This window comes from Camelus bactrianus, chromosome X (assembly GCF_048773025.1).
Source record: "Camelus bactrianus isolate YW-2024 breed Bactrian camel chromosome X, ASM4877302v1, whole genome shotgun sequence".
In the NCBI taxonomy this organism is placed as follows: domain Eukaryota; kingdom Metazoa; phylum Chordata; class Mammalia; order Artiodactyla; family Camelidae; genus Camelus; species Camelus bactrianus.
This window is the reverse complement of record NC_133575.1, coordinates 96,713,967-96,729,727: the sequence shown is the minus strand read 5'-3', so window position 1 is coordinate 96,729,727 and position 15,761 is coordinate 96,713,967. Positions and strand designations below refer to the sequence as shown.

Here is a 15,761-nt window from a genome sequence, read left to right as displayed (position 1 = left end):
TTTGAACATTTTCTTTTTATTTGCGGTACCTTTCAGATATCTGAGTTAGATGATGGATGGACAGTTGGATATACAAATCTGGAGCACAGTGTTGGAGTCTAACCTTTCCCCTCTGCTCATTCAAACCTTACCCATTCATTAAATCCTAGCTTAATCTGCCACCACCTTGAGATGTCACTGACCCATTTTTCTCATTCTGACCTTCCTCTCTTGGGCTTTCCTAGTGCTTATTGCCTGGACCACTCATTAGGCTCCAGTTATATACCCTACCATGCATATTTGAATATGTCTTGTTTCCATAATTAGAAATTATGTTTCTTGAAAATAGAGATTATGTTAGATTGGGCTATCCCTCATTATCACCACTAGCTCTACATATAGTGAGGGTTCATTTTACCTGTAACAAAGCGAATGCATAGTACCTTTCTGCTACTAGGTAGTATGTAGTTAGAAGCAAAATGTGTTAAATACGGATGACTGGGATTTGAATTTTGACTTCACTTCTTACTAGTAGTGCCAGTGTTTTAACCTCTTCAAAGTCACAGATCCCTCATTTGTTGATTCAGGATAATACTATTACCTGTCTCAGACAGTTACTGTGAAGATTAAATGCATAATGTATGCAAAGTGCATAGCGCAGTATTTGGCACATGGTAAGCATTAGAATAACTGTTAGTTGTTATTGTTATGATTAGTATTATTTTGGTATGGATCAGAAGGTACTATCATTTAATATGACATCCAGTGGCTAAGGAGAGGTGACAAGCTAGTGAATACAAAATTTGGTAAAACCATGTGCCTGCTTCTCCATGCTTTTTATAGTAGAATTTCCCATCATTCTCTACTTCAGAGTTCAGCCATCAATTTGTCCTCTTTATCACCGGCCCCTGGTTTTAGAGAACATTTTAGTAGCGCCAATCTCTTGTGTTTCAGAAAGCATAAATTAAGGTATGGCTGAAAATCACAATGTGTGGGTTGTGTGCACCTGTGGATATTTGTGTGTGTGTGTGTGTGTGTATGTATATATATATACATACACACATACCTAGTAATCATTTTTATTAAGAGGACCCATTGCTCATGGTATATGCCATGTACTGGTCATTATGTTGCTGACAACTAAAAAGAAGTCACTCATTTTAGAGGGGAGAAACACATTAACTCTTCAAACTAGTGAGGGGTGCTTTTCATAAATTACTTGTTCCAGTTGCTTTAATGGAACCCTAGTCACCCCCCATTAATGTGTCTCCAAATCCTAAGTAGTTTTCTGTCACCTCACCAAGAGAACTAGAATATTTCTTTTTTTAACATGAAGAGCCTTGGGAGGGGCTGTGGATTTTTTTCTTTGTTTATATTAACAAAATATTTATGGAATCACATTGGGAATGTATATAAGTGTATAATAGACGTAAATTGCTACTTCTGTTTATAGAAATCCAGTATCTCTTTTAAATGAATAGTAGTAGTAAAAAAAAAAAGTTATGATAAACGTTTTTCCAATTTTTACATACCAGTGAGTCCAATTTTATTCTTAAATTATTCTACTAATTCTTATTGTAAAGGGCTTTTTTTTATTGAAATGTGGATTTGGAATCCAGTGGCATTTTTAATACACTAGTAGATAATATATATTTCAATTTCATATATGAATAATTAGAATTCCAAATGGCCTTTCCAGTTTTCTTTTCACACCTCTCCTAAGGCCAATTTGAATTTTATGTAGGTTAAGAAATTAAACTGATTTCCTAGATGAATGAAAGTTATCTTTCTATAATTTTAGCCTAATGCTAAAATTAAACTGTTCACAAATGGACTGTTTTAAGTAACTGTGCCCAGATTTGAAATTTTTAGAGCATATATTACTTGGCATTTATGTAGAACACCCTATCCAGAATGGACTTTTATTTATTGATTATATATAATGAAGTAGAATAGTGATATGCTTATAATTATATAGATAAACTGGACTAATTCAATTTTTCTCTTCCTCTCCCCAACAAGTCCCAACCACTGAAGGCTGCCCTCCCCATCTGTCCCCTGCCCTTAAGGTTATTTTAAGCTCTAAAGTATTTAGCCAAGGATCCTTTTGGAAGTAAAGTGAACACATATAGCAGGGCCAAATGCGGTGTATCTCAGCATAGCTTCCCGGAGTCCTCAACTTCCCTAATGGAGGATGCACAGAAGACATCATTTTCACATGGTAGTTTCAGTTTTTACAAGAATCTAAATTCCTGTGAGTCACTACTTTCATATTCACAAGGTTTAACAAAACTTCTGGAGGGACCCTTAATTAATACTCAGATGAAATACACAGGTAATAATATACAGATTAATATACAGATGAAAATCTGTGTGACTCTAATACTTAGTTTGGTCTGAACACCATAATTACAGATTTATTCCAACTAGAATTTGAGTTCCATGATGGCAGGGATTTTTCTGTTTTGTTCATTAGTTTTTTGCTAGTACCTTGAACAGTAAGTACCTGCCCCATTATATGGTTGATAAATATTTGTTAAGAAAATGAATTTTCTTATATTCTGAATTAAAACTCAGAGCTCTAGAATTTCCAGGATGGTTCATAGATTTCTGAAAAATTCTTAAAATTTGATTATTTGTTTGTAATGATTCTGACACCCTCACATATAAGAAACAGTTAGCAGCGTGGGCTATGATTTGAGAAAATTAAGATCCAATTCCTTAGCATGTCATGTAAGGCCCTTTGCAAACTGGCTCCTCTACCCACACACCTATAGCATAGACACAGCCAATTATTTGCTATTCTTTGAATTTACCATTTCCTGGCATCTACCTTTTTCTTTGAAAATGTGATTCTTTCTGCTAGAAATGCTCTTAGCACATTTTTAACCTGCCAGAGGCATATTCATCCTTTAAAAAGCAACTCAAAGTAGCATCTCTTCTCTGAAGCCATTCTTAATCTTCCAGGCACAATGAGTCCCTTACTTCCCTTGGACTCCATGGTCCTTTTTGCATGAATTTGTCATGGCACTTACTTCCTTGTCCTGTCATCATTTCCATGTCTGCACTAGATTGTTAACCCTTCAAGGGCAGAGGATATGTCTTTTTTTCCTTCTTTCTTATCTGCCAAGATTTTATCATAGTGCGTATCACACAGTAGGTGCTTACTAAGTGTTTATTGAATACCGTATGAACTGAGTGCATGAAAACTGAGTGCACCAAGGGTAGAAGTGCTCTATTAGAAATGATAATATATAATTTGGCCTGAGTTTGGAAAAACTAAATATACTAAAACCTGGCTTAGGTTTATCAGACTTGCTAGCACAGTGCTGTGTTTTGAGGTAACTGGCCACAAAAAGGAACAGTTGAACAAGAAAGGGAGAATAAACAGATGGAATTAGGGTTCTAGACAAGGAGGTGATACCATAAAAAATAATGGATGCTACATATAAAGTAGGAGAGGCTAAAGGACAAGCAGATGGACAAAAGGAACAGACCTACTTAGAATCACGTGTAGGACAAACCTTGGAACCAGCGCAAGAGCCAGTGACTACGTTGAAAGTGAAAATTCAGCCAAGCAGATATTTTGCCAATATAACATCAAATCGCCATTTGGCTGTTTATGTGGGGTGTTTTTTTTTTCCCTCAAGGTGATGATTTGAGGACTGAATGGAGTCAACTGTTCGGGCATTGTGTAGACTTGTATTACATCTGTCCTTACATCGTTAATGTCCTTGGGCAATTCTCATAGACTGATTGACCTGTACATCTTTCCAAAATCTGTAAAATGAACACAATTGCATTCATGTGTATGGATTGTCCATTGTTTTTTAAGTGCCTGAAATGTTCACCTGCTTGTTCTGGTTAAATGTTTAGGACAACGTTAATAAGGAATTGGGCCATATAAGTTTTCAATTCAAAAGCACTAATGTTATTGTTGCTGTTTGTCTTTGCTTTCTAGTTGTAAGAGGTTTTGGAAAACACATTTTGTAGAAGTCGCCTGCAGTGTTAGCATTAAATGATAGCTAAAGAGAAGCATGCCTTTATCTAATCTCATACCTCCTTGATAAATTTAAAATGAAGAAAAACTTCCTCAACATTTTAATCAGAAACTATAGAATATTTTCAACTCAAAGCCATTCTCTGAATACTGTGATACATGTAAAATTCTGAATGTAGATCACAGATTTAGGCTCAATCTATTTAGCCAGAGATAGTAATGCTACGTTATGAACAGGAAATGCACCCAGTTTTGATCTGATTGTCTCCTCTGGCTGGGTGATAATGTGCTGAAGTAATACCCTGATACACATTTCCCAATGAATAATATCCCTCTCATCTTTGTTAATGTTGTTAAATAATTTCAAAACTCTCCTCAAGGCAGCTGCTGTGAGCCAGGGATCTAAACACAGGAGAGGCCAACGTTTTCTTTTATTTGTCTGCCTGTAGACACAGATGTTGTTTGTGTTGTCTGGAAGCACAGAATATTCTCTGAAATATCACTGTTATTTTCAGTGAGTCAAAGTGGTATGACTGGGGTGAAGTGAATCCATAATAATGACCACAAAGTGAAATAATACTTCAAAAGGAAGTGTAAAAATACCCTAAACTCTTACAAGAACAATGAGCTAATATATGCATAGTTTAAGGGTCTCTTTTTCATTCTGTCAGTGACAAAGGAAATGCCCATTGTCTCCCAGCTGCCAGTATCCCTCAGAGTATTTTGGCGGCTGGCTGTGAAAATCCGGATGGAAACAGCAGCGAGCTGAATGAAACCTGGGAAGGCGAGAAGCAGGAAGTTCTAGCATCAGCCACATGCACATTGCACAAGTGAGGAGAACTAGGCTGTGAATTCATATGCTGTATAAAGTGATTAGGACTGAGTGTTAAAATTGTGCCAAGTTAGCTTTGCCCCTTGGTATGTATGTGGCCTTGGATAATTTACATAATCTCTCTTGGAGCCTCAGTTGCTTTATTTGAAAAATAGGGATGATAATAACCTTTCTCACAGGGCATACTGTGGGGATTAAATAAAATAATGTATGTTTTGGGGTCTGGAACATTGAAGATGATAGACTTATGTCTGGAGGTACATTTTTGTCAGTATGTGAAACTGCATGTTCCTTGGTAGCTTGACTTCCATCCATTTGTGCCCTAGGACTGGAGAATGTGTTTTTTAAAATCAAAATTACTAGTCCAAGTGGTTAAGTCTAAAACTTTGTACTTTGTCAGTTACAAATTAATTTCCTGGTAAATGAGGTAGATTAGTTTGCTGACTTCCACAGCAAATAGAGAATGGCCTTTCTTTCTAAATACAAGTTTGTACTGGTAGGATTGTAATGTAAACACAACTCTCAAAAATAATTCTATTAGTTCGGATGAACTTCAGAATGGGGTCAAGACTGGCCCTGATTGCTAAGAGTGTTTGAGTACTGTGCAAACTGTTTCTGTGCAATAACTCATTCTACCACTGACTGTATATACACTAAGCTACTAGAGAGCCCTTGTTGAAATTAGTGGTAAACAAAGGGGAAATTGCTAACCTCCCATTATCGAGAAGTAGCTTCTGAGGGTTGTTTAACGAGTAGGGCTGCATTTACACTGAGTTAACCATTTCCTCTCATGTAGTCTTCTCTGAAACAAATAATATGCATTTGGCTGGAATAATTAGCCAGGATTATGTGAGAAATCTGTAGCTATAGAATGAAACAAAGGCAACTAGCTTGCTGAGGTGGGAATGGCAAATGTGTGTCACCGGTATTGAGGCAACCTGATCTGTCACGGTACTTTTATCATTGAGCCCAGAATGGTCTATGAGTCCTTCCTGCCATACTAGGATCAAACCAAATTTGTTGATCATGTTTACATCAGTCTATAGCGACCTAAGTATTCAGGAATTTCAGTGTCCAGAATGAAAGCCCTTCCAATTTCACCAGAGTGAGGGCAAAATGGCAGACATTGAGGAGAAATTCATATATTTCCCTCACTCATGGCAGTTTGTGAACACAGATTGGTTTTTCAGTCTTATCAGTCATGTTACTTTGTTTCATTGCTCCCAGTGTTCAACTGGGATATTTAAATTTTGCAAACAGAAAACATTATAGTTCTCTCCATTTTCTAAAAACTTACTTAGTAAGGTGTAACTAATATACAATAAACTACATATTTATAGTTTGCAATCTGGCAAATTTTGACCCATGAAAACATCACCACAATCATCATAGTGAACACATCAGTAACCCCACGGAGTTTCCTCTTGCCACTTTGTAATGCTTTTCCTTCCACCACCCACTCCCCACTCCACTCCCAGGCAACCTGGGATCTGCTTTCTGTTACTGTAGGTTAGTTTGCGTTTTCCAGAGTTTTATGTAAATGGAAAAATATAATATGTAGACTTTTTGCCCCTTTTTTAAAAAACTCAGCACACTTTGATATTTTATACATGTTTTTGTATACATCAATAGTTCATTCCTTTCCATGGCTCAATAGTATTCCATTGTATGGGTATTTGAGAGTTTGCATTCACTTACCTGTTGATGGCTATTTGAGTTATTTCCAGCTTTTGGCTCTTACAAATGAAACTGCTCTGAACATTCGTGTACAAGTCTTTGTATGGACACATGATGTCATTTCTCTTGGTTAAATATCAAGGGGTGGAATAGTTAGATCATATAGTAGGTATATTTTAACTTCGTAAGCCATGAAAGTCTAATTAGCCCTGGAGCAAATGTTGCTCTCAACTGACCTAACAAAGCTTAAAAGCAAGACCCAAAAGGATAAAGCTGTTGCCAAGTATTGATTAGACCTCAAAACAAAGTTCAGTAATAGATACAGGAATACAAAACCCTTTTGCATACTCTGTTCCATGCTCATGAATTATGGGGTTTTTCACTCTGGCTGTTGAGAACAGGGACTATTTGTAGCCCTGTTTCAGATTCAAAGTTGCTTCCTTTAATCCTTTCAGGTGGTTCTTTATCCAGTCTCAAATGGTTTCCTTGGATGCGTGAGCTGTTCAGGACTCCGCTGAATATCCAGGGGGACTTCTCCAGATCTCTGGAGTTCTTTCTCTGCAGTTCTCTCCTCTCTGCTACTCTGCAGCACTAACTCTAGCTGTCTTGGCCTTCCTAGACCACCAGGCCCATCTCTTCAATTCAGAGAGACTGCCAGGCTCCTCCACCTGCCTTCTCCTTCCCCATGCTGAGGCCTGGAAGTTCTGCAGGCAGTGAGCCAGAGCACTCAGAGGGCTCCTCTCATGTGTTTCCTGTATCTCAGGGATCACTTTCCTGTGCTGCCCAGTGTCTGAAAACCATTGTTTCATACATTTTGTCTGTTTTTTATTGCTGTTGTTTCAGCAGGAGAATAAATTTGATCCCTGTCACCCTGTCTTGACTGGAAGTGGAATTCTTCTCCAGAACTTAGTTTTTCTCTAAAGAGAGTTCAAATCTAAAAGTCCCTGATGAATATCCTAAGTTCTTTCCACAACCTTTGTGCATTTGGAGAGTTTCTTCTATCTCTGAAAAAAAAATTTCTCTGAGTTCATGAAAACAGAGTCTCTCAGAGGAGCCACCTCTTCATTCCAGGACACTCCACAGATTTGCCAATATGGTAATTTCTGTCTGGTGTATGGGATGAAACTGATGGGTAAGAGAAACAAAAGACATTTTGACTCAAGCCAGCTAAAAGATCATCTTTTACCAAGGCTTTGTGATTGGTTTTATCAAAGGCCTCCCAGTTTTATACCCTAAGATATATTTTGAAGGATTTTAATAGGGATTCATTTTTCCAGTTCATTAAGGCAAAAAGTGTAGTGGGGACAGCTTCCTTTATTTTAGTCAGAAGATGATACAGAGAACTTGTTCCCTTTTAGTCTAATATTGCTGTAAGTTGTTCTTTTCCTAAGTCCACAGCCATCAGGTTGCTGTGTTTCCCTTCTTGCCAAATTTGTGGAGCCTCTATTCTTTGAAATGCGTTGCTAATTTACCAAAATAACAATTTTTCAATTTGCGTTGGCAAGCATTGTTTTATGTTAAGCAAAACCATCTCATATGTGTCATAATTGTATTCAAGAATTTAACCCTTTCAAGAGTGGTTTCATATTAACTACTGACTTTAAAACTTCAGTATTTTATGATCACTCCTTGCCTAGAATTATTCTAAGGCCAGAGGTATGGCAATGCCACCTTATATTTATATAGTCCTTCAACACTTTGCAGAAGTTATCTCATTTGATTCTGAGAGATACTAAAAGTTTAGAAAACACTATAGGATCCAGAGGGCTAGTTCAGGAGGTAATACAGATGATATACAGAAAAGATATACAATCAGGTATAAAATCATGTAGTAAAGATTAGATATGCTGTAAAGAAAGGTAAGATTATGGGGAGGAGGGAGAGGAAAGTTGGAGAACACTTTGTGAAGGTACTGATTAAGCCAGTTATTAGGCATTAGATTAGTGAAAAATCAGAGGGTCATAATTCGGGTGGTTGGCACCACTTGTCCAAAGATACAGAGGCAAAAATAAATAGGGCATCTTTGAAAGATGGTGAGAAGAATCCCCTAATGGAGCAGGATGTAGTTTATTCAGTAGTTCTTTGTGGACAGTGACTCTGATGCACAGTTCTATCTTGATATCTTTCTCAATCATCACAAAATAAATGCTTACAGATAGTGTAGAATGTTGTAGAAGTCACATTGTTTGCCTTCAAGAGTATGTTTTTTGAAACACTTGCAAGTGTTTTTAGTGGTCATCTAACTCTAAAGAGCTCACTGTTCTTTTCTAGACGAAATTGTGCTGCAGATTAATATGGTTTAAAATGAACACACACACATGCATGCATTAAACAAACAGTTTCACATGCTTAGTGAACATAATGAAAATACAGAAGTATACCTGGAAGACCATAGTGGTCAATAAGGATTTAGCCTCCAAAGTGATATGAACAGCCAGAAAATTGGACCAACACAGGTAAGAAATGAGAAATTTTTAGGGCCATTGAGCACCATGCATTTTCAGTGTTCAGTAGCACTGAAAATTTCTCATTTAGGCCAGGAAGTCTCTGTCTCATTCGAAATGTTGGTATAAAGGGAACATGTACAGGTTCTCATTGATTAAAATTTCTGCTGACATCCAGGACCTCCCACCATCTTTTCTAGTCCCTGATTCTTTTTCCAGACTCCTGTTATGAATGCTGTAGAACAGGCATCACCTTTTTAATTGTAGTGATAACTACTGTCTGTAGCTTCAGAGCAAGTTCTCCTATCTTCTGTGAGTATAGTCTAATCTGGACCCTGCACTAAGATGAATATTAGTTCAAGGAAATAGAAGTTGTTTATTCCCACATTAGATTCTTTTCCTTCTTAGATTGCCAAAGGATATTTTCATCTCTCTAAATATGATTGGAGTCCCTTTTGATTTCTTCTGGGTTCCTACCTCATCTTCCTTCCTTTTGACTTTATGTTATATTTCTGTGTCCTTCTTTGGTTTGAGCCATTTTTACAAATTTGCAACTTACTTTACCTTTGAGAACATCCTTTTTGACATAAACATGGTCTTTTAACTATGTTCTGGGGTGGTTCCAGTTAGCCAATATGGGTCACAGAGCATGAATGTTTATACTTCAGGCTTTTAACTCTGCCTAGATTTGTTGCTGTACTTTTCACCATACTGACAGATGGAGAAACCTTGAAAATTAAATAAGGCATAATTGGTAGGTCCTAAATACCAAGATAGTGGGTGCATTTGGAACTGTGAGGGGGGAGATTAGGCTTCAGGAAGCTTAGCTATTGAAGTCCTCTGATAACCCCAGTCTCTAGACTTACATGTGGGAGCCTGCCATCTCTCACTTCTGTGCCCCAGAAAGGGCTGATGCTCCCTCAGCAGAAAAATAAAGGTCAGGTCTGGGTGGTGTGCCGTTATTACTTTGCTGTCATTTAGACCTTTAAAAAAGCTCTCTGTGGAACTTGCCAGAGGACATGACATGGTCCTGTTAACTCAGTCTGCTCAGTCCCTAGTACAGTCCTGTGCCTTTGATCAAGCTTTTCACAAAGTAAGAGAAGAGGAAATTAAATTGGGCTAATTTTCTAAGACTAAGAGGAATCAGAGAAGTCTATTTTGTTTTGTTTTCTTGACTTGAAATTGAGTGGGTGTTCAGCAGAGCTGTGTTTAAGTAAACTTACATTAACTGATTTGTTTGACAATTTGATATCCTTTTCCTTTCAAAGATCTCAAACTGAGAAATACAAAATGGTACCCAGTTGTGAAAATTTTGTGTCTCCAGTCTGGTCTCCCTTCCTTCCTTGTACTGCTTGCTTAAGACTGTAATAACTCATTGTATGTTTCCTTAGAGCCAGTAATGAGTTATTAGTGGGTCTGTAGTACTTTTTAATTGTGTGAATTTTAATTTGTTATGCCTGAGAATACTGTTTGTAATAGCCATATTTATAAACTGATAATTTTGTGTTTGATGAGTAAACTATTTACTCAGTTGACTTTTTACATGGTATATTTTACATACCCTATTAATAATCTTGAAATTCACAATGGATACCTAAGCTGCATCAATACATTAACACAGCAAGACCTATAATCATGACACAAGATCTTATTTAGCTAATGTGTGTAATTATCCTTCACAGAAGTATGAATAGCACCTTGACTCATAAAACCACTAATTCTTTTACCATTTGAAAATATTAACCATTCCACATTTTGCCATAACAGGCTTAGCCTATAATTACAGAATTTTGTAACACAGGAGTTCACCTAGAGATTTATTTCTGGTTGGACCTGAACATTTTGTGAATGAAGAAACTGAGGCCCCAAGATATTAAATGACTTATCCAGAAACCACATGGCTAATTACTGACACTTGCTTTTGCATATAGTCCATAGGCTTGTTATGAGTCATAGTAGTTAAAACTAGTAATATTATCCCCTCTCCCTCTTTCTTATTTTGGAAATGGACTACACTCTTTGGAAGTTATATTCCAAATCACTTGGGTCATGGCTAAGATTTATCATGCTTTTTGACCTCCAATTATTTATTTGGAGTGTGATGCCTTAAAGCTTCATCTTTACAGGAAGGGTGGATGGGTAGAATTTTAAGAAGAATAAAGTTTATCAGAAACTCAGAAGTCACATTCCTAGAAAAACGCTGATGTAAATAACTATTACTTCCCCTTTCAAGTTATGATAAATGACTTCTCCAGGCTGAACACCTGAAGATCAATCCCTCAATTTAGAGAGAAAATAGAGTAGTTAATTTTATTCAGTATTCATAAAATAATTTTAAATTATTAATTTATTAGCATTCATAGAGGCCTAAAGTGATCCTTCATGCCAGATCCACTCAGCTTATCCCCAACTCATGATCCCCAACTACAGAGTGTTCCCTTAGCTGCTGAAAGCTCATCAGTGATCAGTTTAATCTCACTTCCCCACTGAAACTGGCTTTCAACTATTATGTTCCTAGGAAAATAGTGCTCCCTAGAGGGTCACTGAGAAATCATGCAGCACTTAGCCTTGATTGCCTCTTGGCTTAGATGTAAGCAAAACTGCATTTTGACTACCTTTTCATTCATATTACATGTACTTTCTTCCACTAAAAGGAAAGAAACAGGGCCTCCTTCTAGCTCAGAGACCCTTGGCTTCACCTATGAAAATTGACTGGTTTTCCAGTCTCCTCACTCTCTTACTTTTTTTAGTGTGTTGTAAAATCCACTAAAAAACAATTATAGAGGTATAATTGAAGTACAACAAACTACACATACTTTAAGTGTGCACTTTGATAAATTTTGGTATGCATACATATGTGAAACTATTGCCGCAGTCAAGGTAGCAGGTATTTAGATCATCCCAAAGGTTTTCTTGTGCCCCTTTGTTCTCCACTTTTCCCTTAGTCTCTTCCCCAGGCAACCACTGATCTACTGTCGCTATAGACTCGTTTGCATTTTATAGAACTTGATTTAAATGGAAGCATACAGTACATACACATTCTGTTGATCTTTTTTCACTCAGCATAATTATTTTGAGGCCCATGCATCTTGTTACATATCAATAGTTCAATCTTTTTTTTGGACTGAGTAGTATTCCATAGTGTGGACATACCACAGGTGATTTATCCTTTCAGCTATTCATGGACACTTGGGTTGTCTCTAATTTTTAGCTCTTATGAATTAAGCTTCTGAACAATCTTGTACAGATTTTTGTATGGACAGAACTTTTTATTTCTTCATTATAAATGTCCAAAGTGCATTGTTCTCCTGTTAAATATAGCTTTACCTTTTTAGGAAACTGCCAATTTCTTTTCCAAGGTGGTTGTACCATTTTTCTTTCTCACCAGCAGTGTATGTAGTTGCTCCACATCCTAGCCATCACTTGGTGTGATCAGAATTTTTTAGCCATTCTGGTAGGTCTGTAGTGGTAGCTCATTGTGGTTTTAGTTTGTACTTTCCTAATAACTAATGAGGTTGAGCATCTTTTCATTCATTTATTGGTCATTCCTATATCTTTTTTGTGCAGTATCTCTTCAAATCTTTTGCCCATTTTGAAAATTAGATTTCAACTGTTTATTAATCTGCTCAGATTTTGTTTCCTACTAGGCTGCAAAATCGGCTTTCCTTACACTAAACATTAAATACATGTTCATGGGGCCAACATACATCATTTACTTGGCAACATTTATGTCTGTTTACTCTTGAAATGTAGTTTCTCACAGTACCAGTTTATCCACTTAAATCTTAAATATTCTAAGATAGTACTTACATTTCTCTTGTGGCTAGTTTTTTGGTAAGAATAGATCTATAATAAATCCAACTGAATTTTTATCTTCTCTAGGGAATATGTAGTATTTTAGGTAACAAGGTTATATGTGCAAGGCTAAAAACATCCACTTATAGTGCCTTTTAAGTTCTTTATGGAAAATGCATCCTATGGGAATTTTGAACCCCACCAAGACGTTTGTCTATTTAAGGAAATAATTTACAGTGGTAACATTGATTTCAAGAAAAGGAAGCGAGGCATTTCAATGAATGTCACTTATTGTAAATAAGTGAAATTTTTGCTTTTCTTTCTTTCCTTATTTCTATTTTCCTTTTGTGCTTTACCATTAAAATAAAGAGCTACTGATAGCTTAATTGGATTGTTACTTTTCAAAATTTTATATTGGCAAGGAAGTATACTTTTATCTGACTTTATTTAGTTGGAGAATTTGGGGTTTAGTCTTTATATTCAAATCATAGTTCCAATAGAAATCTTATGTAATTTTTTGATTGTATTACACTACATTTCCTTAGAAGGGGACAAATCCATCTTCAAGTTTCTTTTTGAATGGGTTAAAATAATCTCTTTAACAAAGAGAGATTCTGCTTATATTCGTCAGGTTTTTTTTAACCTTTTCTATTATTTTATTATCTGGAATGACAAATTGGGTGTGCATTTATTTTTATTTGCTTATCCTGTTCCAATGAATGTCCTTATTATGACTCAGATATTCATATTAAAATATTTGGAAAGTCACATCTCATATGCCATTGTATGAGTGAAAATGAATGCAAGTCTGTGCTTTTGAAAGTAAATTTCCTAATTAGCACCTTGAAACCATTGCAAATAAATGGAGGGCACTTCACAGTAATTCTTTCTTGCTTGTGTCTCCAAAATAGAATTTGAGCTCCTGTTGCAAAATCATTGGGAATGCTACAGTAAGGTTACTCTCTCACTTCAGAACCCTTTTCCTGGCTCCCACTGACTTCAGAGAAATCTCTAGGGAAGAAGTTTTCAGAGTGTGGTCCCTGGACAAATAGCATAGGCCTTACCTGGGAACTTGTTACAAGTGCAGGTTCTCCGACAGTACTGCAGACCAGCTGAATCAGACAGTAAAACGGAGGGGTGGGGGGAGGAGCAGCAATCTGTGTTTTGACAAACCTTCCAGGTGATTCTGAAGCATGCTCAAGTTTGGGAACCAATGGTCTAGGGGAATGAAGGAAGTTGTGAACGCAGGCCTATATGAAATTCCTTCCCAACAGCTCCCAGCTGACAGGTTCATGACCAGGTTGCTGTAGCAACACTGCACAGCAGGATTGGATAATGAAACATTGTGAAATTAAGAGGCATGAATATTAACCGATCACAATATTCTAGATCACTAAGATTTATATTGGGCAAAATGGAATTTTACTTTTAGCCTTATGTCAAGGAGAGGCAGTTTCATAAGGTTTTATGTTTGATGAGTAGAAACCATGCCTATTTTTAAAAATCACTCCTTTGGAATTTAGGCAAATTTTGATAGAGAAATAGAATTACTCTTAAAGACATTCGTCACAGAAATCATAAGCAACATTCTCAGCAGAATGACGTATAACCCTGAAAGAATTAATTTATAATTGACTTCTAATACAATATAGTAGCTTTATTTGCCTACAATATCTGTTTCACGGAGCACGGTGTTGGGCACCTAATGGCTATTAAATAAGCATTAAGATTTGATTTGTTAAACCTTTGGCAATTACATGTCACAAAAAATAGCTATTTTAAGGAATATATTCATATTCTGTACACTTCTTTCTAGTATGTGGTCGGTCTAAATTCTAGCACTTTCTGTATTCAAAGAATTAAATTCATTTAAGGGTTTGCCTTCTATTGATATGTGCTAAGGATTAGATGTACTCAGTTAAGCTTCCTCCTGGCCAAACGACATACCCTGTCTCTGATGTCCGTCTGAGAAAATCCTATATAGTGTATAACATCCCCGGATTACCTTATCTGAGTATTACATAGACATTTCAGATGATATGTCTTGGCATGTGGTCATTTTTCATTAACTTATTAGGGACTGTTAAAGCAATTTTTTCCTTTTTTGACACCTTGCCATAATTGAATGCAAAATTGACTGTAAGACTGAATAATGCCTGATATTCATGCAGTAAGTTGATTGGGGCTTCACTGGTGTCTAGGAGACACTATGGGTAGATGAGTGTTTTAGGAAAAAGGGCTGTCGCCATCTGACATGGGCTATGGACAAGAGACATCTACCCTCTGGAGTTCATTTTCCTAAACTTTAAACAGAGGGGATTCGTTACATCGTCTTTAAGATCCTAAACATTTTAGGATTCTAAGGCTTGAGGGAGTTGGGGGAAAAATCGAAACCATGAAGCACTGCTGAGGTGCAATATACAACTGAAACATTCCGATGTATTTCTTGAAGGAATGAATGAAACAGAATAATTAACATAAAGTCAGCCTCAATCTCCTTTGGGGACAATGGGAAATAGTGATATTAAATACTCATAATTTTAGAGTTTAGGTTAATGTGTTTTAGGGAAAATGCTTTTGAAAAAGTATATTTAAACTTAATGTTTTTTCCTCAGAGTGTTCATGTTGAATTATTTATTCTTAACTCTAAGATGTATGAAATACTTAGAAAAGTCAATAATTTTAATATTTTAAGCATAGGTGTGCTCTACAGATCATATATATTCTTCCTAGAAGAGAAATATCTTTTAAAGGACAGCTCGCTACACTTTATACTCCTCTGCACTCACTTATTTCATTACATTTAGGGCAGCCTAAAATTGTAGCTATAAAGCTATTTTGGGCATGCTTTTTCCAGAACCTTGTAAGAATCAACAGTAGCATAATTTTAAGCTACAGAAGTGCAAAATAAGCACAGAATCCTAGTTACCATAAATAAAAAGGCCGGAATTCTAACTTTGCAAAAACATAAATACTAGCAGTAGGGGAGGGGGACAAAAGGACAAAAAAGTAGAATTTTATCAGGTATTTCTGT

The 15,761-nt window shown here is 36.5% G+C and overlaps 1 protein-coding gene across 1 annotated transcript in view; it reads left to right on the top strand.

The window, feature by feature from the left end:
* The window catches only part of TENM1 (teneurin transmembrane protein 1), a 700,775-nt gene that overhangs the window by 250,283 nt on the left and 434,731 nt on the right, over window positions 1-15,761 (top strand). The window lies entirely within an intron of this gene.